This window comes from Vulpes vulpes, chromosome 3 (assembly GCF_048418805.1).
Source record: "Vulpes vulpes isolate BD-2025 chromosome 3, VulVul3, whole genome shotgun sequence".
NCBI lineage: Eukaryota > Metazoa > Chordata > Mammalia > Carnivora > Canidae > Vulpes > Vulpes vulpes.
This window is the reverse complement of record NC_132782.1, coordinates 77854708-77882654: the sequence shown is the minus strand read 5'-3', so window position 1 is coordinate 77882654 and position 27947 is coordinate 77854708. Positions and strand designations below refer to the sequence as shown.

At 36.7% G+C, this 27947-nt stretch overlaps 1 protein-coding gene and 1 pseudogene across 2 annotated transcripts in view; one reads left to right on the top strand and one right to left on the bottom strand.

Moving 5' to 3' along the window:
• The window catches only part of AUTS2 (activator of transcription and developmental regulator AUTS2), a 1128195-nt gene that overhangs the window by 541917 nt on the left and 558331 nt on the right, over positions 1-27947 (top strand). The window lies entirely within an intron of this gene.
• On the bottom strand, positions 48-27153 carry LOC112934118 (tRNA-splicing endonuclease subunit Sen15 pseudogene; annotated as a pseudogene).

The window sequence follows — 27947 nt, the reverse complement described above, 5'->3', positions numbered from 1 at the left end:
GACCTGCTAAGTCAACCCTAACTATCTCTGAGATAAAAGATGAACCAGGCTGATGGATCTCAAATCCAATCCCAAAGTAAGCATCAGGAAGCACAGGTGTCATCTTCTAAGGGAAATATTCTGAGGGTCTGGCAGCATAAATCCGTCAGTAAGTTTGTAATAGACTATTGTGGAATCGGACTCCACTATGGCCAAGGTAAAAGACACTGGCAAATCTGGGTCACCTTGCAATTTTCGAGATGCCTTCAAGATCTCCCTTATCCTGTTATGGCTGAGGGAAGCACTGATGGATGTAGGCACCACAGTCTGTAATCCTTCTCCTTCTATCTCAATACCGACAAGGCAGATGAGCTGAAGATCTGGTAATCCAACACAATTTACTTCATGCCAACTTTTACTCTCCATGAGGTCCAGGTAAACCAAGAATGCTATATAAACTTGGCTGGCATCTCCTATATCTAATTCCATCATTTCTAAATACTTTGGGTGGGTGCCCATCCAGGCGTCCTCGGGGGCCCAGGAGGGGGCGCCACCGCCGCTGCCGCCGCCGCCCGGGCCCAGCCCGCTGCAGCCCGGGGTGGGCTCCGAGCCGAGCCGCCGCGCTCCTCCATGCCGGGCCGGGCCCAGCCCTCACTTCCATTCCTATAACATAAAATTGTAAAACGTGAGCCTGGATAATAAAAGATTACTTGGTTGATTCCTAAACATATAATATAGTGACTTTAAACTCATTTCAGGTCATCGTGCTGCCAGTTAGTTTGATTACAAGCATTTAAACTGTCACATATAAAGCCTTCTGCTTCATAAGGGTTCACTTTCAAATGAAAACTGAGTGTTCTGTACTCTCTATGTATACAGTTTACTTTCAATATTTTAGTCAAAACCTATGCCTCATGAAGGTCACCCACAGTTTCAGAGCCTTGTATAAAGACAGTGTGCAATTTTGGAGCAGCAGCACAATTTTATTTAAAAATTTACTTAAAAATATAAAATTATGTTCATGTGTACATATGTATAGATAGGTGACTGTTTAAAGTACGTCTTCTCATTTTTTAAAAAGATTTTATTTATTTATTCATGAGAGCCACAGAGAGAAAGAGACAGAGACATAGGCAGAAGGAGAAGCAGGCTCCATGCAAGGAGTCTGATGTAGCACTCGATCCTGGGACTTTAGGCTCACGCCCTGGGCTTAAGAGGCACCAAACTGCTGAGCCACCCAGGTGTCCCCCTTCATTTTTGGATATAGTCCACATTTGAAAATCATTAAAACTTCAGAATTTAAATATCATTTGGTGACTGATGCTTGGTCTGTGAATGGAAAACTTTCAGAGAATTAAATCAAAGGAGATGTTTTTAACGCAATACTTTCCACATAAGGAAATGGCCCAAGAATGTTGGGAGATACCAAAGAACATCTAGATATTAAAGTTTTGTAGAGTTGATGAGTTTGTTTAAATATTTTTTGAAAGCAAGAGTAAAATCATGACTCTCATACATTACAAGATGTACATGTTTTAAAGATTTTATTTAATTATAACGAACTTGGCAGATATTATGGCCAAATTAAAGGAGAATTAAAAGAACAGACACAATTGTAGATGAATATTGAAATGAATGTGTAAATGGAAGCTCAGCTGACTTTGAGGGAAGTCATTTGAGCCACTACCTGACAAGACAATTTGCTTCATTATATACAATAATTGTTTTGCATTGTTACCACATATCTACAACTTACAGTTGGAAATTGGCTTTCATGGAATCAGAAACACATGATGCTGAATAGTATACTATAGACAATGCTTAGTGTTCCAAGATGCAAAATTTTCCCCATTTGATAAAAAATCATCTTAAAGGAAAGTTAGTTTCATTAGAATTGGCTGGATTTACATGGGTATAGCAAGAGGGTCAATTTACTATATAAGCTTTTTCAAGCTCACTTTTCTTGGAAAATTCATTTCATATTGAACTTTCAGATGTCTTTATTATTGTCCTGAGACTGGAAATCCAAACCTAAGAAACTCTCCCATTTGCAGTACCTATATCCAGGAGAACCCTGAACAATGCAGGTTTTAACTGTGGGGGTTCACCTGTGGATATGTGGATTTTTTTTTTTACCAGTCAGTACAGTATAGTAATGTGAAGGTAGGTTCTCTTCCTTTATGATTTTCTTAGTATTTTCTTTTCTCTAGCTTATTTTAAGAATACAGTATAGAATATGTACAATATGAAAAATATGTGTTAATCAACTGTTTACGTACATTATCAGTAAGGCTTCTGGTCACCAGGAGGCTATTAGTAGTTATGTTTTCGGCAAGTCAGTTGGTATTATGTGGATTTTCCACTGTGTAGGAGGTTAGTGTCCCTAACCTCCATGTTGTTCAGGGGTCAACTGTATTTGGGTGAATTTATTTTTTCTCAAAGTTCCCAAAATATCCCAAAGTAGAAGAGACATTTCTTCTTATTTGTACAGCTGGACCCAATAAGTCAGATCCCAACCTAGTTTTTGTAGGGGGGGGGGGGGCTGTAAGTAATTGCTCCATAAGGTCTACCTTAATTCTTTAACAATGTCTACTCATACCTGATTAAATGAGCAGGATTCTCAAATATAGCATTCCAGGCAAGGCCTTAGAACTTTTCCAGACGTGTCCTGGTAAACCGGAAGACCAATTCTTATTGAACCTATGCAGTAACTATATTGCCATGAAAAATAAGACTTTGAGTTTCTCAATCCTGCAGGGGGAAGTGGGGAGAAAAGTCAATGAGAACAAAGCATTATTTTAAAATGTTGTAATTTAGAAAAGTAGAATATACTAAATCATTATGGATTATAGATAACTTTAAAAAGAGAGAGCTTTCAAAAAAGAGAGCTTTCTTATATATATACAGAAATAGAATAATACTAAAAACAGTATCAGTATCATTCCTGACAAAACAATTATTGATGAACCCTCAGCAGTTCATCTAGCCCTGTGTAATTCCTTTTTGCTCTGCTGGATCTTGGGTTATTAATCCCATGAATTTGTCTGCTTGTTAACTAAGAAGAGTTCTGGAAATCCTGATTCAGCCCACTGATCTGGTCTTAAAGTTAGTAATGACATCAGAGGCGGATGCACAAGAGCCTCTTCTTTGAAGTCTTAGTTATTTGAATTACCAGGTAGAGTCCTTTTACATGGGGCTGCTTTGCTGAAGTCCAGAATTCTGGCCTTGCCTATTGCTGAATGTAGAGCTTTCAAGGAAACATCAGAGTAAAGCAAAAAAACAAAAACAAAAAAACAAAAAACATCTAAATGATACTTAAATTTTTCAAAAGTGAAGGGTGCCTGGGTAGATCAGCTGGTTAAGCATTCAAGTCTTGATTTCAGCTCAGGTCATGATCTTGCTATCCTTAGATCAAATCCCATATCTGGCTATGTGCTTAGCACAGAGTCTGCTTGTCCCTTTCCCTGTGCTTCTCCCTTCAATCATCTATTATCTCTCTTTCACACACATAAATCAATGTTAGAATTTTCAAAAGTGAAAAATCTGGTGATGCCTGAGTGGTTCAGTTGGTTGACCATCTGACTCTTGGTTTCACAGCTCAGGTTGTGACTTCAGAGTCCTGGGATTGAGCCTCTATGCTCAGCAGTAGAGTCTGCTTGGATTCTCTCTCCCTCTACCACTGTGCACTCTCCCCCATGTGCACTGTCCCCCATGTGCACTCTCTTTCAAATAAGTAAATATGTCTTAAAAAAAAAAGTGAAAAATCTGATGAAAATTCTTAACTAGAGTAATGAAACCAAAATGGAAAATTGGTTTTGTTTGTATGGCATATAAAATAAAACAAATTTTAAAAAAGGTTTGCAATAATACTTTATTACAAGGAAGCAAGCTCCTCAAAACTGAGCAAACTTTGATAAGATTATGACACATTGTTTTGTTTTTCTGACTCAGATAATAAAAACCAATGCAAATAAAAGTCATTTTTCAAGCTTTGTTCTCATTATGCTCTTTGATATTCTGAAAACAACTGATAATTTACTTCAGAACTGGTCTTAGGAGGTCCATAAAGCTGAACTAATTCCATAATATTACTAATTTGTTATTAATGTGCAATGTGTTTATTATTGCTAATTAGAAATGTGTGAGTAAATTAGCATTTATTTTTTTCAGTTTCAGTTTCCAATACAGAAAATATATCAATATCATACACATACTCGTGCGCGCGCACACACACACACATACACACACACGTCTTCAATAAGTTTTAAGAATGTAAAAGAGTGTAAAGGTGTCTAGAGATCAAAAATATTGAGAATAATTGCTTTCAGGCCAAAATGTTCTTTTCCTTGGAAAACAGAAACACATAGAGTTAGCTATAATATACAAAGTTATATTTTCTAGGAACTATTTTTAAATATGTCAACTACTGAACATTGTAATTTTTATCTAAAGTAATTAAGTTATATTTCACAGAAAAAAACTAAGGGGGAGTGGATAATTGTGAACTGCCATTCAAATGTCAGCATTTTAACAGAGATTATGAATATATATAACTATTTATAACTATATACATCTCTTTTACAACCTCATAAAGTAGCAAAAATGAACAAATTCATTAACTTCACTGGATTATAAAGCTGTATAGCCTATAAAAATCAAAAGCATAAAAGTTTTAAATTAGGATTAATCAATATTTCAGCATTTCTTCTTAATTAGAAAAGGCCTAGGTGTCCAATGAATATCCATTAAATAACTGAATTTAATACAAGCTCATGATTTTAAGTTCTTTAAGATTTTGGAAACTTTATTCAAGATGACATACTACAAAGAATTACTTTTGAAATGAAGTTTATCAGAATAATGGTTCAATTTAATCAAATTTACCTTTTCATATTCTTAAAAAGAAATAATGCTTGATCAACAAATTTATAGGAAGAGCATTCCATTTAGAATTAAAATATACACTTGTATTACACAATACTGGGAAGTCATAGAATACATAGCTGTTTTTATTAAACCAAATTTTATTAAACTAATCTTATTTGGCAGATTTTTACCTAAACTATATTACTTAACTTGGATTTGTAAAATGTTTTTGACTTGGTTTATATAAGAATTTATTTTTTAATATACCACATGTTAACTATTGGAAATTTAATTTCCTTGTTTTCTGGGAGCTTTAGTAATATTTAGTTTATATAAGTCCTTATTAATAATAGAATATTCAAACAGATTTGTTTTAAGACTTTATAGTCGTATTAATTCCATCTGGAGGTAGGAAAACATTACACACTTGTACATTGAAAGGCAAAGGCCTTTTGAATCGCAGACACTTAAACATACAGATAGAAAATGAACTTAACAATTTTGATCCTAAAATGTCAGATACATCAAGAGAAAACACAGAAACAAGCAAACAATACATAAAACCTCAGTGGTTCGAACTGCAAAGAACTGTTCTCCTTCCCAGAGCACTCAAACTTGTTAGTTATTTGAGCTCAAAACAAATAGGGAAACAAAACAAACTAACATCAGAATTCCTGTTGTTTCTCAAGTGTTTTGTGTGATAGAAATCCATACTTAACATTTGCCACATTGCTTACAGAATCATTTCGGTGTTACTGTATACATTTGTGGTTAGCATTGTCATTCTCAAAATCCAACAGATGTGTGTCTGTCTCTCTTTGGGTTTCTGTGCATATAGCTGCAGTAAGTAAAGCAAAGTCTTTCTCCTAATGACAGTCAATCAAATTAATCCATAATATGCCAGGTTATTGTAAGATACCTGAAGCAAAATAGTTATGAAGAAATGTGTGCTTTCAGCCAATATAGAAAAAACAGGCTGAATTTATTATTTCATTGGAAACAAAGGAATGACAAAATGCTTAAAACAGTAGTCAGTAAGGCACTGGGCATGAGGCAGTGCGGGATGACTGTGGCCCCTGAGAGACAGTAAATGAGCACAATCATCCCTATGATTGCCCCAGCTTACTGTCTTGAGGGAATTTGGGGCCTGCATGCAAGGTGAGGAGAGTTTAGGGTACCAGGTGAACCCCAACAGAATACACTGGAACAAGATACTGAGAATCTGGGAAGAACAACATAGCTGAATTCATAGGACACAGGACTAGAGAGAATGGAGTCACACAGAGAAAGAAAATCATAATCTCCAGAGGATTGCTTTCAGTTATTTGGCAGTCTTAATCAGATCATGCATGTTAGGAAACTGCTTAAGGCTAGGGAATGAACCATCCAAAAGGATTAGTGTCTGGTACTCACTCATAGCCAGGAACAGTGCCTGTTCCTACCAGTGACATTGGAAAACTTAAAGGTTCATTAAGTATTATGTCAAGTACATAGTAGGGTCTTTCTTCAGTATTGATGAATAAATGGTCCTAGACTGAATGCTGCTGCAGTCTGTCTGAATACACTGTAAGTGAATGATTTGAAACGGTCATTGTGCTTTCAAGGAACTTAACCGAATCCTGAAACAATTGAATAGCATCTAATTAAGAATGTAGCTGACTCCTAGAATAATTGTGTGGTGTTCAATTAAAAATGATAAGGTATACAAGGAATCAAGAGAATTTGACTCATAATGAGAATATCAATCAATCAAAAACTGACCCAGAAATGATACAAATGTTAGAACTGGCAGACAAGGACATTTAAAAAATTAACATAGTTATATTCCATATGTCCAAAAAAGTTACATACTGTAAAAACAAAAATGAACTTGTAGAAATTACAATTGCACAGCATTAGATAAACAATATACTAGATGGGATTAACAGCAGGTAGATATCAAAGGAGAAAATATTAGTGAACCTGGAGTCTTAAGAACAGAGACTATTCAGAATGAAATATGAAGAGAATATACAATTGAAAAAATGAGTAGAGCAACCGTGAGTTCTGTGCCAACCTCATACAGCCTAATATACATGTTCTTGGAGTCCCCAATAGAGAGAAGGGAGAATAGACAAAAAATATGTAGAGAAAAAGTGATATTTTCCCAAGTTGGTGAAAACTATAAACTCACAGATCTAAACACAAGAAACAGGAAAAAAACCTTATATGAGAAAACCAGACAAAACACAGTATAATAAGATTTCTTAGGATGAGTGATAAAGAATCTTATAAATACCCAGAGAAACAAACAAAAAGCCTAGGTTCAGGGGATCAAAGATAAAGATACAGCAGATTTCTTGTCAGAGAAACATGCAAGGAGACCCTGGAGCAACATCTTTCAAATACTAGAAGAAAACAATGGCGACCTAGAATTTTATACCCAGTCAGGATATGTTTTGAAAGATATTGGTAAGAGATGAAAAGGTAATCCCCAGGCAAATATTTGAGAGTTGCAAATATTTGAAAATTTGAATATTTTTGTAAAGTATATGTCTGACCCAAGACTTAGATCCAGAATATATAAAGAAATCTCAATACTAAATGATAAGAAAACTAGCACCTAATTAAAAAATCAACAAAATATTTGAGTAGACATTTTACTAAAGAATAAATACAGTCACAAATGAGCACAAAAAAAGATGTTCCACATGTGTATTCATCACAGAAGACAGTTCTCACATCTCTTCCAGTGGCTGAAATGAGAATGACCATAAACAACTTGTTGGTGAGGGGATATAGGAAATGGAATTCTCCGGCATTGCTGGTGAGCACATATAATGGTGTAGCCACTTGGGAAAACAGTTCAGTTTCTTAAAAAGTTAAACATATATCTGCCATATGATCCACTTTTAGGTTTTTCCTTAAAAGAAAGTACATGTCTCTACAAAGACTTCACATGAGTGTTCATAGTACTTTGGAAAAAATTGGAAATGATCCAAATGTCCATTTTCAACTGAACACATCAACGCTGGTAGTATTTATATATATTGTATATATCCTTGGACACATAGACACAAAAGATTTAATACCACTCAGCAATAAAAAGGAACAAATTATTAATACATGCAACAAACAGATGAATCTCAAAATCGCAAAATCATTATACGGAGCAAAGGAAGCTACAATTTAAGAGGACGTACGTATTTCCATTTATGTAAAATACTAGGAAGTGCCAGTGAATCTACTATGACAGAAAGCAGATCTGTGGTTGCCTGGAGAGGCAGGCACAGAGAGGGAGAGTGGGGATGGAGGTGTTACAGAGAGGCCCCAGTAAAATTTTGCAGGTAATGGATATGTTCTTTATCTTGATAATGTGATGCCAGCTTCAGTTATATTCATACATCAAAACTTATCAAATGGTAGAATTTAAAGATATGAAGTTTATTTTATTCCAGTTAGACTTCAGTAAAGCTATTTTTTAAAAAGACTGCCTTTTCCCCTGCTGTTTGTAGTGCTTTGGGATCTGCCTCCATCGTTTCCTTGTCTTCCTGTATTTTAAACACCCCAACCTATTGCATCCATGTACCTCTCTATCTCCGACAACTAAACACAAAAACTGACTCCAAGAATGCTGAAATGCATATTTCCATCAGAGAAATAGCTTATGGTTCTTTGTTAAATGTTCAGAGATACATGATTGGGCCTTATGAGGCAAATACATCCAGTTCTTACAGAAGTAGCAGAGAGGAATGCGTACAAAAGAGCCCAGTCCTTTTTTGGCAGCCTTTTATGTCAGAGCTCAAAATTGCTGTCTGATAAAATGTAGGCCACCAGATTGAATTACTTCATTGAACCACTGCTGTCCTCTGTTAATGGTAATTGCACAGATATAGCAGTCTTTCTCGGCAACATCTCAGATATTTACCTCCCACTGTTTTTCAATTCAAACCTTTGATGAAAATATTCCCAGTACTTCTTTAAAGCAGACATCCAACTGTCTTTCTTGACAAAAGCAAGGTCTCTAAATCAGATCCTGACAATTTGTGACACAGCAGTCTATCCAAATCACCTTTTACCTATGTCACTATGTCATTTCCTGGAGAAAAAAAGTGTCCATCAGACAAGCATTTCTGCAGGTTTGAGGGGATTGGAAGGTTGGTTTGCCAGCCAAGATGGGAGAAGATAAAGGAAAAAGCAGGTTTTTCCTTTGACTTGAGGGGAAGGCATTCAGTAAGGGGTTGACCTGACCTCATAAAGGATTTGTATATTTGAAAGAGAGAGATTTGTATTTTTATGAAGAGAAATTCTTTAGATATTTGTTGTTTTCAAGATAGCAATGGGTACAATGATTTCTAAAAGCTACCACTTAAAAATATTGGAGGCAGTGAAACAAGATTCATTGGTTCTTTTTAACTTGATCTATAAGTTTATTTAAATGCAACAATATTTAGCATTTATGCCCTTCTCAGGGGCTCACCTCTTTTTCTGTTGTACCTCCTTTTTCTAAACTGAGTAGACTACATCTCACCAAATAAAGGTAGTAGAATCAACCATGGGCACCTGCAAGTCTGTCTGATGACAGCATGGTGGCTAAGGTGCAGACAATGATAAGGAGGAGGAGAGCAGATGGGGCCTAAGACCAACTGGATTGACTTGAGAGTGAAATTCACTGCTTGTGTCTGGCTGTCATTGGTAGGATACTTTTTCTTTCTTTTTAGTACTGGAAGGGTATATTTGATAATTGCTTTCTTGGATTAAATGGTAGCATCATATGTTGGATGGATGGGTTAGTTTTAGGAGCTATGGAAGCCCTTCTGGGGGCCTGCATTCCAGGTTTGGTGAGTAAGCAGCTGACAGTCCAGCAGTCCCTCTCCCTGCTATTGGCCTGGTTTTGTTCTTCCCAAGAGGGAATCTCATTATTGAAATGAGCCTGGGAATCATGTATGCTCAGGAATATTGCTGGCCTAGTGGCCTTACTTGGTGGCCGGCCACTATGATGGGACATCTCTCATTTATAGTGGGTCCCACCTAAGACCTGTTCAGCTTTAGGGAGGAAAGTGAGCAAAACAGTGTGCTTAACACTGGTGCAGGTGTGGGTACTTTGATTTGTGAATAAAGCATGTTTTAGAATCCCACAGTTGCATTCATAATTTTAAGAAACAAAAGTATCCTAGGAAGTTGGGGCAAGAAGGTCTTAAAAAAAAAGGTGTATGAAGAGAGCGTCTTTGCATGAGACCTTGAATCCAGCTATTCCTTGCTCTGTTTATGAGCTTAAAATGCATTCAAGAGCAGGTGGTCCTGGAAGAGCCCTTGACTTTTTTTTGGGAGAGATGGGGTGGGGTCAGGGATTTCTTTTCTTTAGAAAAAGGCCAGCACTCTTGTAGTGAAGGTTCCATTGATGTCTGCCTGCCCTTAGGTCCCTAGTCCTGTCTTTTTGTATCCTTCCCTGGCTGTCCCCCATCTTCATTAGGAATCAAAGGCCAGGAAGGCACTCCCAGGAAAATAAATGATAAATTCATAGTTTCATAAAGCATAGGTTCCCAAATGTCAAACTTCTACCCTTTCCTTCAGATTTGAATTCCCCAAACTGAAGCCTGGGATTATACTTTTCCAGGGTGACCTAGGATTCAGGAGCTAAGAAAGGGATTGGCCACCAGGCCTGTTTGGAAATAAGAGAGGAGCTAGTGTGGGTTCATTTGTAGAAGAATCATTTGCACCTGGAATGCAACCTCATCCTGGAATGTCTCTACATGCCAGGCAGGGAGTGATACCAGGTTCTGGCTTGATAGGGACATCTGAAGCATCCTGCTGGTTGTTTGTTGACATGTGGATAGTGCTGACTTAACATCTGACCTGATTATCCTCATCCACAAATTCATCTAGCCCTTTTGCAGAAGAATGAGTTCAAGTGAAAACCTCAGCGAATCTGCTCTTTGAGAATGTCTTTCCCACATCACCTTTGACTCTCATACTGTCTTTTCTTCTTGGCTCCACTCCCCTCATACTCCTCTCTGTTTACACAGAGTGTGTGAAGTCCAGGAGATGTAGCCGTGCCAGTAGGAGCTAAATTACTTGCAGCTGGCGGCACCACCTGTGCCTCTCAAATTTCAGCCAAAGCAGTTGCTTTCCCAGAGTGCCCTGTTGTGTGGAATTGGAAAGTGAGTCACAATGGGGGTGGCAGTAGGCTGCACAGTAGAGAGGGCTTTTCTCTGGGTTCTCATGTGAAGACAGAATTGTGAAGTAGGATTTCAGATGGTCCCAAATCCCCTCTTTCTGCCTCTTCATGGAATTACTGGGCTTAGGGGCAGCCCGAGAGATTTGTGAGTTAAGCCTTTGGCCTTTAGGTGGGCTAAGAACAATCCTTATCAAGCATATCTGTTGTGGAACTCTGGGACTGACAACTCCATAATCTGCTCTGGTGATATAGTTGAAGGTTCTTGTGATTTCTTGTATTGCTACAAGATCTCTCTGCTTCCATCTGTGTCTGTTTTATTTTGTTCAGTCATTTGTGTGCTTGGTGAAAAATTTCTCATCTCTGCATCTCAGCCTAATAAAAGGTCTTCTGTATAATTTTGAGGGAAAAAAGGATTACAGTAAATTAACATTTGTATTTAATCTGACTGCATTACTCTACAATTTTCTAAGTATTTGCCATTTCTTAGTATTCTCTTTTCTCTCTTAAAAATTGCTTATTTCAGTGTTCATCACTTTTGTCTTGCCCACCCTCTGGGAGTTTTGTTTGCAGGTACTCTCTTTTTCTTGTTGTTTTATTTATTCATTTATTTCACCCTCCTCTAGAGCCTCTAATACAGAAAATACTTGGAAAGGTCTGAGCATAGGGGGGTGAAAGATGGGGTCTCTGCTCTTTAGTGCTAGGTTCCTAAACTGGAGTGCCAAGGGAGACTTTGGAAATTATGCCTGGTGGAACCCCTTGTTTGAGAACAACTGCCTAATGAGTTCACAGCCTTGTGATGGGAGGGAGAACACTGGAGCAAACAAGTATAATATGAGGGTGATGTCCCCTCAAGAATACAGCTATACAAACTGGTCACCTTTCTGAGGTGGCACCTGAACTGGTTCTTGGGATGGACATGAAGTTAGCCAGATGACTAAAGGGAAGGGGGGTTGCAGTCCATGGAGCACCACATGGAAAAGCCTGAAGACTGGGGGCCAGTAACTTTGAGGGATCTACAGGTATTTGGAAATGCTTGGGAATTATAAGAATGAGGCTAGGAAGGGTCCAGGCCACAAATAATGTTGATAAGTCTCATTAAAGAGTTTGCATGTCATAAGGAGAGGCCCTGAAATATTTTTTTTAAGAATTTATTTGAGATGGGGGGGGCAGTGCATACAAACAGAGACAGAGGGAGAGAGAGAGGATCTCAGGCAGACCCCTGCTAAGTGCAGAGCCCCACACCATGCTTGACCTCAAGACCCTAATATCATGACCTAGGCTGAAGTCAAGAGTTAGATGCTTAACTGAGTGAGCCACCTAGGTGCCCTGAAGGATCTAAAGCAGTAGAAGGATGAGTGTGAAAGACAGATCACTCAGGCATATCGTGGAAGGCTTTATAAGGGTGAGTTTCAGGAAAAACAATTACGATGATAATATAATTTGGAAGGAAAGAGAACAGTTTGGGGACATTTAGGATTTAGAATGGATAGGACTAAGTCCATGGGTAAATGTGGCAGTGAGCATGTAAGCCTCAAGGATGCCTGCTGAGTATCTGCTTTCTTCAACCCAAATGAATACTGGTATGATTCACCCAGAGAGGCAGTAAAGAGCATGTACTTAAGTCCATTTGATTACTGAATTAAATTTTGGGCATGTTGATTTTTAAGAGGCTTGTGGAATGTCCAAGGAAAGAGATCCTGTAGGAGCGTGTATTGGAGCCCATGAGAGCAGCATGCACCATAGACAAAGCTTGGTGTACCGTACCGTCCATGAATGGAATTTTCCTTTCAGGAAAAAAAAAAAAATTGTGGTAAGTTAGGACATGTGTTAAGCTGGTGAGATTCTTGTTTCTTTGTGATTTACCTAGAGGACTATAGAGCTGACTGGATAAAAAGCAATGAATATATAATAATGATCTCTCTATAATACATACCCCTCATTATTATTAGTGAGGGCATATTATATATCTCTTTGGGCCAAGCCATAATTTTAGAAAACTCTAGGTAAATAGCTTCCTTTTTAATTTATTGCCCTGCGTTCCTTTGATTGCTTTTGCCGTAGCATCAACCTGCATCTTACTTTAATCATCTCCCCTCAGCATGGTTATGGTTCCAAAGCCCTGGTGTAGAGTACATCTTGGGAGATCTCATCTGTGTAAGGCCCTATCAAGGCCATATGGTGTCACATGAAGATGATATGGCATCTTTGGAGGATACCACAATTTCTATCCTGCTGAATCCCTCACATGTGTCTGAAGTAGTTACTATCCTCCCTGCTAGCTCATGCAACTTGTTAGATCTCTGTTTGTGGGTGTCACAAAATGTTGGCAGGGCCCCAGTGTGAAATACAGTGTGAAATCCATGTGGTTAAACTTCTCTGAATTTGTGTGTCAATCAAAACAAAATGGCGTAGAAGAGTAGCTGAATTTCAAAAGAAAGTTCAAGATCCTAGAGCAGAAATGGAACATGGAATTTTTAGGTCAATTTTTAAAAAAAATATGAATCTTTTTTTTTATATCTTATGGGAATCATACTCAGGGGAATTGTGTGGTGTGGTACGGGGAATTGCAGTTAGTTTGGATTATAGATGATAACGTTATAGAGTACAGTTTTTTATTATAGCATATATGGCTCTCATTGCAGTGCCATGAGTGTTAGCAATGTGCAAATTTTCAAGGAAGAATCAGATAACTTAAAAATTATACATACTGGGTTACTTATCAGAAAGTTTGTGAATTGTCAACAGTGAACATTTTAAACAATGTATCTCTGATCTATTTAGCAATTTTCATTCAGCTTCATTAACATGAGTGTCTATCTGATGAAGGCCATAGAATTTCAGTATAATTCAGGCATGACATGAATTCCTATATTCTTTCATCAGAATGAGGGATATATAATGACATCAGCATGTTTCTTCTTTAGTTTCACCTCCTCCATCATTTTGCAGTCTTGAATGAGTGTGTAGGACATCCTTTGTGGCATACTGATGCCCTTAGAGCTTCCATCTAATCAAAGGATCATTTGATTGGTCTTTTCTACATTTATTAACCAAAAATATATTATTTTTGGCATGTAACTTTTTAGGAATGCCCATAATTTGTTAAGTTATATTTGCTCAAATGCTTATCTGTACTCTTACCTTCACGTAGGATGGTTTATTAATTTAGTAGGGTATATCATATTAATGAATTGGTTGTTGACCAGATATATGTAGAGTAGTTGAAAGACCATTGCTTCGCTGTAGAAGTAGCTGGGGAAGAAAGCCTGCCATGTAAAGAAAGCTGGTCTGAGCTTAGTTGAGCCTCGTACTTTGACCCAGTGATGCTAGATTTTCCTCCTTTAGAAAGCTCTCTGCTCACCTTCATTTTATGTCTGAACTCTTGACTTAAGGACTTAAGAGTTTACCTTCTTCAAGGCTCATTAGAAGAATAACTCCTAACTCATTAAACAATTTCCGAATTACCTGTAATTTGCTTCATAAATTATGTCTTTGATGGTTTGTTAGCTGCCACAGGCAACTAAATTTGACACTTAGAAAGGATGGTCCCATAAACCACTTTCTTCTTTTCACACTTGTGTTTTAAGATTTTTCTCCCAAATATATCATGTTGTAGTTGACTTTTCTATTTATGACTGTCAGTGTCAGGAGCTGTGCTTCTGTGCATTAACATGAAGACATTTGTGACTTCATCAAAGTCAGATACTGGTGAATTGAGGAATAATGTACCAGCTACATAAAAAACTGTTTATTCCTCCTAAACCAATGATTATCTTTTGCAGTATTTCCAATGAAATTGTGATTTTTTTTAGCAGATTCCGTTTTGATGGCTATGATTTGCAATAATCTTGTCATGCCAAGCTCAAAATACTACTAAATGAAGACATTTGTGGAAGGGAATGATTGTAAATTGCATGCAAATTTCAACTCTGCTGGAGTTAATCAATATGGAAACAGAACTTGTGTGGTCCTGATAAAATGATGCTGAAACTGATCCTATGGAGTTCTATTTCTATGGGAATTAGGCATTTATTTTGATTTAAATTTTTTTCCCCCTTGAAGACAAAATTCTATTTTGGGGTCTTTTAATAATAACTTTTTGGGGGATACAGAGATATTTTAAAGAAAACAGGAGTAAAAGTAAGCATCTGACTTCTGGGGAAAGTGACATCTGGCATTTCTTATTTAATTTGCTGTGCCTGTTTAATGAATCTTTTTTCCAATTTTTCTTGCTCATTCTTTTCCCTGAAAATTCTCAGGCTTATAATATAGTAGGTGATATAATCTTTACTGTATGTTAAGTATAGAACACAAGTCTAAGTGGTATTTCTGTCATATCAATTTCCTAGGGGGATCCTGGCTCATCTTTGGGGTGTGTGTATGCATGCATGTGCACACCTTTGTTATTTTGTTTTTGTCATTGCCATAAAATCTCACTTTCTAGAGAACAGCACTATTTTTTCCTTTTAAATTCCTGGTTGCATTCAGAATATTTCTTATTTTCTTTGATTGTCAGGATTCGTTTTATGTCTTTAATTCTTAGAGCTTTGGATGATTGGTTCCTCACCTTTCTTCAAGCTTTTAAGTCAAGTATTTTCAGATACAATGTCTGATCATTGGCATATTGCATATCACTGATGCATTAGTGTTATAGCTATAAATTTTCACAGCCTGACAACTTACTTCCCTACCCCTTTAGAGTTCTTTAAGAGTTCCTTTATTTATAGTCCAGTTTAAACCCCAGTGGGTAACACTCCATAAACCTGCAGTGACATCCAGTGGCCTCATGGTGTAATTTTTTGCAAAATTTTCCTAAAGGAATTATTGTCCTAAAGGAAGTATTGCCTGTCAAAGAACAACATTGCTGGAGTTATAGAAAGGAAATTCCTTTAATATAGCACTTTCCAAATAGTTACTGCCATGCCTTGCCAAGGGATTCCTAGGAGAATGATTATTCTTTTCTTTTGAATGGAAGAATGGAAACCTCTGATGAGATCAACTTCAATTATTCCAAGATCAGAGGGAAATCAAAATTTAGGACAATTTTTAATGAAAATAAATTTGTAGCATCAAAGTTCAAAGACTTGATCTTTTTTAGAGAAGATTTATAAATTAAGGAGAACCTTTAGTTTGTGCTCCTGATGAGAAAGTTAAAAATTTTGCATTGTTTGTATTTCTTGGTTCCTGTGTTATCAGTTTCTTTGAGAGTTTTTTATTTAAGATTTTATTCATTTATTCATGAGAGACACAGAGAGAAAGAGAGGCAGAGACACAGGTAGAGGGAGAAGCAGGCTCCATGCAGGGAACCTGACATGGAACTTGATCCCATGTCTCCAGAATCACGCCCTGGGCTGAAGGCAGCCCCCGGTTGCCCTCTTTGAAAGTTTCTTTAAGAAGCTTCTGCTGTGTTAACCCTTGGATTTTCTCCAATTTTCTAAAATTGCTACTATAAATTAGAGGCAAGTGACTCCCACTCTGGTTATTGTCCTTGACTTGTTTATTAAAGGAAAGAATATTATTATTATAAAAATCATAGACCATTGTTTAAAAATATTTTATTTTACTGAAGAGAGAGAGAGAGAGAGCACAAGGGTGGGGGGGGGGGGATGGAAGGAGGGGCAGAAGGAGAAGGAGAAGCAAAATCCCCACTGAGCAGTGATCCCTACTCAGGACTTGATCCTAGAACCCTCGATTATGCCCTGAGCTGAAGGCAGATTCTCAACTGACTGAACCACCCAGATGCCCCAGAATGATAGGCTATTATTATAAATTATTTACATAATAGAAAAAGGTACAAAAAATACCTAAATCTTACCCTTTTTGCAGAAACAACTAGTGTTAACATGTGGTGAGCTTCTTTCCCAGTAACTGTCTAGATAGAAAGATGAATCAATGGGGAACCTAGGAAATAATGTTGTAACATTGAATTAAGCAACATATATAATTGCTGTGTTTACGTGGTTCCTAATTACCACAGTGTTTTACTAGGTAGGGAGGGGGCCAGGGTACAGGCTTGCCTTTGTTTATAAGTGACTGCCTTTGGTGTGGCATACAGGGTTGTCTAAGTAAAGATCAGGTTAGTGAGAGGATCTAAACAGAGGAGTGATGAGCAGTCATCTTGTGGCCGGATCTAGATAAGTTAACTAAAGCTGGAATTGGTCAGCATAGTTTCTGTTGTTAAATACTCAATGTGAGGTGTTTCCGAGGTCAGAGAGTTAATAGAAGTAAATGTAGCATGTAAGAAAGTAGTATAATTGAAATTGGGGTGTTAGGCACATTCATACCAAGGATGAATTTTAGATTCAAAGAGAGCAAGAGATTGCTAGCTTTTCTCAGAATTGATACTGAAGCAGGAATTTGAGAATTAAATTTTATTCTGTTGTGGCCACTCCTCAAATGCTCCTCAGATAAAAACAAAAGCCATATGCCACTGGGGGAGGGGAAAGAAACTTGCCTACCCTTCTTGTTCTACACAAAGATCAGCTGCCATGGGGGGATGGCTATGACTCCTTCTCCCTCAAATGACAGTGACCAAAAAGCCATCTGCCACTGAGAGACATCATGGTGCCCAGAATTCCACACTGATACAAAGCAGAGGTCATCTGCCGGCGACAGAGGAATAAGAATCTTCCTTATGCTCAAGATACTCTACCAACATAAGAACTTGGTTTCCCCATGGGGAATGTGTGGGAAAGAACAGGAAACCTGATTGCACTCTGTACCCTGAAGTGAGTAGGAAGCAGTGGTTGCCTGTCACTAAGAGTGAGGCAGAAATGCTGAGAAAGCTCCACTCCTGAGTTTCAGCTATCCAGGACCAGGTTAAAGTCAGAGCAATACTGAGAAATGCCCCCCCCCCCCATCACCAGGAAATAAATAATAGTAATCTACTGCTGGAGGACTGGCAGGAGCATGTAGAGAGACTAGCCCACACACATACCTCGTAATGCTTGTATATAGGGCCTATTGTCAGTTTATGATAGCTCATTAACACTGAGAAAGACTTTTTGATGGTTTTAAAAAAAAAGATTTATTTATTTGAGAGAGAAAAAGCACATGAGCAGGGGGAGGAGCAGAGGGAAAAGGAGAGAATCCTCAAGCTGACTTCCCATTCATCTTGGAGCTGGATATGGGCTTGATTCCAGGACTGCAAGATCATGATATGAGCTGAAACCAAGAGTCTGATGCTTAACTGACTGGGCCACCAGCTGCCCCTTTGATGCTTTTTAAAAAATGAACTTTAAAACAAATAACTATAGCCTTAAAAAAAATTATAGATAGTACATAGAGTACCCATAGACACACCACCTCTTTTTCCATTTTAAACATCATGCCAGAACGTGCTACTTTTTTACAATTAATATACTAATATTACTACATTAAGTAAAGTTTACACTTTATTCATATTTTCTTAGGTTTTACCTAATGCCCCTTTTCTTTTATGCCATTCTACAACAGCCAAGATGCTATATGTTTGGTCATTAGGTCTTCTGTCTCCTTATACTTCTCTAGACAGACAGTTTCATAGGCCTTTTTTTTTTTTTTAATGACTTGGAAAGTTTGTTTTTTTTTTTTTTGGAAAGATCTGTCAGATATTTTATAGAATATTCCTTGATTATCTTTTTTTAAACATTCTTCTGATTTTTTTCAAGCTTAGACTCTCAATTGATTTCTGCTTTGGAACTTTGGGACTGCCACAAATACCAGGTCACAATAGTCTATCAAGGGAGGAATTTGCACCCTGGAGGGCACTGAGACCAATTCTGTCAACAATAACAAGACCCAAGCCCAGTTCAGTTACTGATTAAATTTACTCAATCCCTCATACTAAGAGCCTAAAAGAAGTTACTCATTTCCGAGAAAAAAATATTATTTACTTCTGTTTCTTTTACACAAACATTTAGAACTCAGTAAGAAACTATGATACCCAGTCGTGAACAAGGGAACAACAAACACCTATTGTCAAGAGGTTTAACACTCAACCAAATCAAGAGATGGTTTTGATGTACAAATTTCAGACAGATTTTGAAATAACTCTGATAACTATATTAAAAGGTCTAATGGATAAGGTGAACAGTATACATAAATTAGTGGGAAATTTTAATAGAGGCATAGAATCTATAAGTAAGAGTCAAATGGCAAAATCAGAAACAATGACACATGAAAATTTTTTTCTGTGCATTTATTGACAGACTGGACACAGTAGAGACAAAACCAGTAATCTTGAGGATAGACTAGTAGAAACCTTCCAAACTGAAACAAAGCAAAAAGAGTAGAAATGAAAAACAGAGCATATTATGTAGAACATATCAGACAATCTATGTGAAGAGAAAGAAAATAAACAGAAGAAATATTTGAAGATTGTAATGGCTAAGAATTTTCCAAAATGAAAGATGACAAACTACAGATCCAGTCAGGATAAATATGAAGAAAGGACACCTGCATACATTGTCTTCAAACTACTGAAAAATAAAGATAAAAGAAAATCTTGAAGGCAATGGAGAAAAGAAGAAATCCTATCTAATTGGTTGCATAGATTAAAGTATGGCAGATTTTCAGTCAGAAACTATGAAAGCTACAAGACAATGGAGTGAATCTTTTAAGAACTGAAATAACAAATTCCCTCAATCTAGAGTTTTATATCCAGGATAAATATCTTTTTTAAAGGAAGGTAAAATTAAGACTGTCAGATGAGCAAGCACTATGAGAACTCTTTGTTAGCAGACTAGCACTATAAGAAATGTTAACAGAAGCTCTTCAGGCAGGAATATGCTGCTCAGTGGAATATTTGGTTTTAAAAAATGGGAAGAAGAGCACTAAAAATGTATGAGTATATATATATACTCATATATATATATATATATGTATACATATATATACACATATATATACATATGTATACATATATATATGTATGTATGTACATACATACATATATGGTATTTTCTTCTTGAAAAGAGATTATAGCAAGGGTTAACAAAAAGATTAATGCTAAGGCTTGCTTTTGTGCTAAGAGTGTTTTTATTTTTTTTTAACAATTAAAAAAAATTCACACCAAAATAAATATGCAACAGAGACTACATATAGTTTGCAAAGCCTAAAATATTTACTATCTGATCCTGGTCTAAAACAAGAATAAAAGTTATGCATCATAGGGTTCCTAACATATGTCGAGGTAAACTTTTGGCAATGATTGCATAAACACAGGAGGGAGGAAATGGAAGTACACTATTGGGAAGTTCCTACATTATATGTGAAGTAATACACCAAAATTTCAGCATATACAATGATAAGTTAAAGATGTATATCATGAACTCTAGAACAACCACTAGAGAAAAAGCTAAAGCATAGAACTGTATTTAAGAAGCCAGTAAAACAGATCAAATTAAATTGTAAACCATGCTCAACTAAACCAAAAAAAGAGAAAGTAAAAGAGAATCAAAAAAAAAAAAAAAAAAAAGATGGGGCAATTAAAAAAATTCTTAAGATTTTATTTATTCATGAGAGACAGAAAAAGTGGCAGAGACCTAGGCAGAGACCTAGGCAGAGGGAGAAGCAAGATCCCTGCAGGGAGCCTTATGTGAGACTTGATCCCAGGACCCTGAGATCATGACCTGAGCAAAAGGCAGATGCTCAACCACTGAGCCACCCAGGTGCCCCCAGATGGGGCAATTTTTTAAGTAGTATAATGATAGATATATACCTATCCTTAGCAATAACTACCTTAAATATAAACCGTTAATTTAAAAATTGTATAAGGAGCAAAACCCAATTTTGTATGGTCCATAAGAAGCCTATTTAAATGTGAAGACATAGGTATGTTAAAACCTTTTGGTGGAAAACAGTATGTCCTGCAAAGCTGAAACAAAATAAAGCTGGAGTGACTATATTAATAACAAAGTAGACTTCAGAACAAATAGGATGAGGTATCACATCACAGAGTGTATAATGATAAATAGGTTAATTCATTATGAAAACAGGAACTTTTCAAGAAAGCTACAGGCATATGTTCCTCATAATAGAGCCTCAGAATATATAAAGCAGAAACTAATAGAATCACAAGGAGAATTAGACAAATTACTGGTAGAGTAGGAGATTTCAACACTCTTTCCTCAATAACTTGTAGAATAATTCAACATAATTTAGGAGAGACACAAAATACCTTAGCAATACTGTCAGTCACCTTGACTCAATCAACATACATAGAATGCTCCCCTCAGTTAATAAAAGTTATTTTTAAGTGTTCTTATTTATTAATATAGTTCATATTTTGAGGTATAAAATAAATTTCAGTAAGTCCAAAAGCATTGAAATACACAAATTATACTCCCTAACCAAAGCAGGTTTAAACTAGAATTCAAGGGCAGCCCTGGTGGCTCAGCAGTTTAGTGCCGCCTTCAGCCCAGGGCCTGATCCTGAAGACCCAGGATCGAGTCCCACGTTGGGCTCCCTGCATGGAGCCTGCTTCTCCCTCTGCCTGTGTCTCTGCCTCTCTCTCTCTCTCTCTCTCTCTCTCGCTCTCTATCTCTGTGTCTCTCATGAGTAAATAAATAAAATCTTTAAAAATAAAAAATAAAAAAATAAACTAGAATTCAATAATAAATGATACCTAGAATATCTCTAAATATTTGGAAATTAAATGATAATACTATTAAATAACTTGTGGATCAAAGAAAAAATATTTTATTTTTTAAATTGCTCTTGTTTCTAGACATTTGAAGATGTATAGATATTTAAAAATGTACTACACACAGATAAGGAATTAATGGCAATCACATTAACTTAATCTAGTGTAAGATGCAGTATCTTTTAAGTACCTTTGGTTTAAGGACAGCATCACATGACTTGTTTGGGGAATGTAATTTTTTTGGATAAAATTAAATACCTAAAACTTAGTAGGTGAATAGGCTTAAAATATATATGTGTAGCCTTCAGAAATATTAGTCAGAATGTCACAGAATCATGAGTCTCCTTTTAACTTTATAACTCAATATACTATTAGATACTTTGTGATTGAAGTTGTTCATTTTGAAGTGTGAATTGGCGCTTATTGTATCAGTGTGTCTACCAGTATTTACTGTATGCTGACTGAGCATGGAGCCCTTCTTTATGGCGTTTTTAAATTCTCTGTATAGTTTTAACTCCCTGAATAGGAAGCATAGGACAGAGATTATGTTATTAAGAGGTACAGTGTACTATTAACCAGCAAAAACAAAAGGTGGAAAATTACTTTTTGGAATAACAGTGTGTAATAGAAGAGCAGTAAGATAATGAATTCTTAATACGTGTCTAAATCAGGGTCTGGAAAAGTCTTAGGAGTATTTAGAAATTTATATTAGGTTTATTGTGACAGATATGACTCTTTAATAATGAAGAACAAAAAAGACCTTTCTGGGCTGGTGAGTGAGGGAACTTTTAAATTCTGTTTCAGAAATGACATACCAGCAGTGTTGAGGCCATTATGTTTTTGCCCTAAATATTAGACCATCATTATTACTCTCTTATTGTCTGGTTACCTAAAATCAAAGATGTTCTCTAATAGAAAAAAATATCATTTTTGTTTGTATGTTCACAATTGACCTTATAATAGTTCTACTTCTCAGGAGAAATATGAACAACTCTTTAAATTACAGGATAAGTAAGAATAATTGAATTTTTGATTTACAGCCCTACTAACCTGATGGAGACTTCAGTAGAGTGGCATGCCTATAATCCCAGTAAGAGTCCTGTTTTACAAATGTGTTTAGATGTCCTTGGCAGATTTAGATTAGTAACACGAGATGGACTGAAAATGGGGCCCAGGGCTTAGAGTTTATTTTGATGATTTATTTCATGCTGCAAACATGGCCAGCCTGTTTGTAATATTTCTTCACATAAGAGTTGTTTCATTGAAGGGAAAAAGGTCATTTCAGGATTGAGTGCTTCAAATGAGTTATTTTTGGAGAATTACTACAGAGCTTATGACAAAATGGTTGTTAATGCTTCTTGAAAACAATTATACTACCACTTACACTACCACCCAAAGTCCTCTTCCTTCACTTTGCCTTGGGAAGACTTCACTATCATAAGTTTAATGCTTTCATTTTAATATTTTTAAAAATTATGAGTAACAAAAAAATTATGAGTGCCATATGGTTATAGAATGCAGAGGTTTGTGTGGAATATGATAAGTGAAATTTAGAAGTAATTTACTATGCTTAGGATTCATTTAAATATCTATAGTTTCAATATATAAAATAATCTTCACAATAAATATTAAGGGGTAATTTTGCATTTAATCTGTAATACTAGCTAATTATTTTCTCTTAGTATTTACTAGTTAGGATTTGGCAGGTCATAGGTCGTGATGCTACATATGTGTGGGTTACTTTAGAAAACTTATTAATTATTATCTAACATGGCATCATTTCCTAAATGACCTCAATATTACAATTGCAGTAATATTTGCTGAAAATTGGAAACTATAAAACCCCTCATTTTGCTGGAAATCAGAAAAAAAGAATTTCAAATAATAAAACTTTCTATTTAAATTCTTTAAACTGTCATCCACTGTCTCTCAAAAGGCAAGTTCATAACTGAATATTTATTTTAATATTTAATGTTATTTCCATTTCTCTTTTTTGGTATGATGGTAAGTGCACAAGTACCATAGATCACAGGTATTTAATGTTAAAAGCTCTCTTTATTTGAGATCAGACTTCCTAGGGGCAAGCTGTCTTTATAACTCTTCTTTATTTAATTCCCTTATTTGCACATTGAATAAATTAAAATGGCCATGGGAAAATTAAAATAATGGTCCTTAATCCCATTTGGTTGTGTTAAATTTGCCAAATAGTGGATAGAAGTATCAGCCCTGTAGGATCCACAGCCAGGTGTGACAGTTACCTGCAGCCATAGAGAAGTATTCTTTAATGACACTGCATGGCTAAACCCATTTGAAACAGATCCTGTCTCAAAATTGAGGTGTTCTTTAAAATGGAAAGTCAACCCAAGCTCAGATTGCATGTTCATGCCTCAAACTCACAGGAGTTGGCAAGTCAGAGATTCCAGGTAAATAGGGACAAGGGATCACAGCAGAAGTGAATTCCTCTCTGCTTCTCCTGACTGTGTTTTGACCACCTGTCTTGTACCCTTTGCAGTTCTATTCTGAAAGGAATATGAGGAACAGCACTGAAAATAGGGCCACTGCTGCTAGATTGTTGCCATTAACCAGCTTTCATGGCTTTTGTGGGAGCCTCCTTTTCATTAGTATTTGCAACATGTTCACCAGCAAAATGATTATGTTAGGCAGAGACATCACATCACTTACATTTCATAGCTCAGTGCAATTTTCATAAACTGCGAGGCAACATCCAAAAAAACATGACTCAGAATTAGAGTTTCAGAAGATTATTATATAGACATTATTTCCCTCAGGTCACGGGCTTTAGTCAAATTTGGAGGGGAATGAAATTGCCAACAGTGAAAAGCAGACAGAAAGGTATGAGTTCATGAGCAGAGAAATAACATTTTCATTTGTTCCTTCCCCATGGGAAAGATTCAACATTCCGGTAAATGGAGACGGTTATAAGAAATGAATTTTTGTCAGCAGGGATGTGATTTTAAGGCTCACTTATCCATTGGCAATCTAGATTTCTAACCCCAGGAATCTAGGAAATTGCTACAGAATGTAGTCTTTATTATAAACAAGTTTTTTTTTTTTTTTGGTAGTTTCTTCCCCCCCTTCCTTCCTTGCTCAGAGATTTTTAAGAACGAATACATTTCTTTCTGCCTTTCAGAGGTCAGGTGACTGTAGAATTTTCCCATCTGCCCTGAGTTCCTCTTCATTGCTGATGCTTTGTGTTGGAAACCTTTTCTACCAAGATTCCCTCACTCTTCTCTGACCGTTCCTAACCCCCTCTGTTCAGCAGGTACAACACTGACAGTGCCCGAAGCCACGGTGCTCAACTAGTGCTGAATCTGTGGCTTCTGTCCTATTCCCATATTTGTGGAGTATCTTGTGGCACTGCTGCTTCTCTATTCTCAGTCTCTTTATGTCTCTGGACCTGAAAGAGTAAGGCAGGAAACATGGCTTTCTAGGTATAAAGAACAAGGATTTGCAAGGTGCCTGTGGGGTAATCCCAGACAACCTTCTTCATAATTAAAGACTGTTCTTTCATGGGAAATTTTATTTTCCTTCTTCAATTTCATCTGATGTTTCTCAGCCCATCACTCATTCAAATTCTATGCAGAGGTTCTCCTTCTAGCTATAGTACATCCTTGAGAGCAGAAGATATTTCATATAACCTAAACCTTTCATTTCTAGAGATGCAGGTAGGTTCTGTAACGTTAATCTCACTTTTATATTTCTTCAGTTTTTAATAACTTAGAAATATGTATATCTAATGCCTTCCTCCCTTGTGCATTTTTGCCCATTTTAATATCTCTCTCAACATCATAAACTATTTTCCTGGCTGTATTATTATAAGAAAATGTTATTGCCTGCTGAAGTTTACTGAAAGCAAATTGCATTGCCTTCATTATTATATCTGCATCCTAATGATTATGTAACATTTTGAGTGCAGTTGATTTATAAGTGAGAATTGATTAATGTGTTAGTTCATTGGGTTTAGCCCCTGAACCTTTTCATGATCCATAACTTTTTCCCCAGTCCCTCCGAAGCTTCTAGAAGGAAGAGAGAAGGGATATCAGGGTGAGGAGTAATACCTGATCTGCTGAAGAGTACATCTAGTCATGTGTTTTCATTCCTCTGTGTAGTGTGGTAAAGGGTTTGTTGAATTAACTGGAGTGTTTGATATATTCTGATTTTCTGTGGTTTCAATTTCTTCCTATTGTTTTTGCCATGTAGAGTCCACTTATCTTCAGGTATTGGGGGACCTCTTTTTTAAGAAAGTGGAGGAAGGTGTTATATTCTAATCTCTGTATAGGCCATTCTTGGGATTTGTGGAATCCTTCTTGGAATTGTGGAATGGAACAGAAACAAGCACCTAGAGTATTTATATGATAAAAGCATTTTATCTTCAATATGTCATTCATTCTTACTTCCAAGGACCTCTTTTTTAGAAGTTGTATGATTGACTATCTCATAGAGAAGCTAAAAACCAGGAATGCACTCAAACTTAAATATAGCTTGTGTACCACTTTTGCATGAGTAAAGAATCCCTTGGAATGATGAATTTTTGCAGATGGTTTCATCACCACAACAGGGTTTCGTTAGAGTTACTGACTAGAAGAGGATTGTTTTTGATTAGTTCCTAGTGAAGGATGGAATATTTAAGTGTAGTAACTCATAGCACAAATAAGAAAGTTATAATAGACATGGTTAGTATAATAATTACATAATGATGGTAGTACCATAAGAAAACATCCAAGCAGTCACCTGAAAATTACTCATTGGCCACAGCTTTAGAGTCTCACTGTCTGCCATTTGGAGCCAGGGACAGCATGTCTCAAATCTACATTCTTGACACTTGCTCAAGAGCAACTAACTCTAGAGAAATTGTTCAACTTTCTGGTATTTGGTTTCAATTTCTTCTTTTGTGAGATGGCAATGATTTTTTCCTGTCCAAACCACTATTTATATTTTTTCTCAGCAGTGCTTATGCGATTGAAATGCTATTACAGGATTTGAATGCCCAGAAATAGTTAACCTGACCTACTTTCACATACCATTTCATAATGCTTAGCCTTCTTGATCAAGAAGATAACACAATAAAACCTCTGTTAACAGGAATGAAATGTTGTTATTTTACATTTAGATCATTCTTTAAAAACATTTGTTTCAGTATTGTTGAAAATCTTTCTGTAATGTATTCTGTGGGTTTTTGTTTTTGTTTTTTTGCCTTAGAGAGTATGCTCTAGCAAATATAATTGTATCCCTCTCTGATGATGGACTGTCTTGCACTGCCTTGGGGCCATGATGTTTAGAGTCAGTTCTTTTTGCACCAAGAAATGGGTATAAAATGAGACTGTAATGGGAAGTCATGCTGGATTTGCTCTGCTTTCTGCCTGTACCTTGCAAGTTGCTGCTGCTCTTCTTCCTTTTCCTCTTCCTCTTCTTCTTCCTCTTCCGCCCTTACTCCTCCTTCTCTTCCTCCTCCTTCGTCTTCTTCCCTACTCCTTTTCTTCCTTCTTTCTTCCAAAAAGAGAAGCATCCTGAGCAGGGCTTGGGGAGGAAAAGGGCAGAGGGAGAGAGAGAATCCCAAGCAGGCTCCATGCCCAGTGCAGAGTCCAACACAGGGCTTGATCTCAGGACCCTGAGATCGTGACTTGAGCAGAAATCAGTAGTCAGGGCAGCCCCGGTGGCGCAGCAGTTTAGCGCCGCCTGCAGCCCGGGGTGTGATCCTGGAGACCCGGGATCGAATCCCACGTCGGGCTCCCCGCATGGAGCCTGCTTCTCTCTCTGCCTGGGTCTCTGCCTCTCTTTCGCTCTCTCTGAATAAATAAATAAATAAATCTTTAAAAGAAAAAAAAAGAAATCAGTAGTCAGATGCTTAACTGGCTGAGCCACCCAGGTGCCCCACAAGTTGCTTTTTAATATGTAAATTGCCTATGTGAATTGCTTTCTCAGTGTTTTACTTTTTCTTCCTTAAAGGAAAATAAAAAGTATGTTAGCCAAACTTATAAAAGTAAGATGTACAGTACTAATGCAAAATATCATTATTCTATCAGTGTCTTCACAGGAGACATAGCATGCTTTGAAGATATGACTTGATTAAATGCTTTGCCTCTAGTTTTTCAAAATTATCAAATGAGGCATTCCCTCTCTCAGTAAGTTTCCATTTTTTTTGTGTGTAATAATATTCATGATCCTGGCTCACAGTTACTGAGCTTTGTTTGCCAGATACTGTTCTAAGCTCGGTTCAGGTTATAACCCCATTATTCTCCACAACCACTCCATCACAGAGGCACTATTTTTTTTTTTCCATTTTTCTAATAAGGATACTGT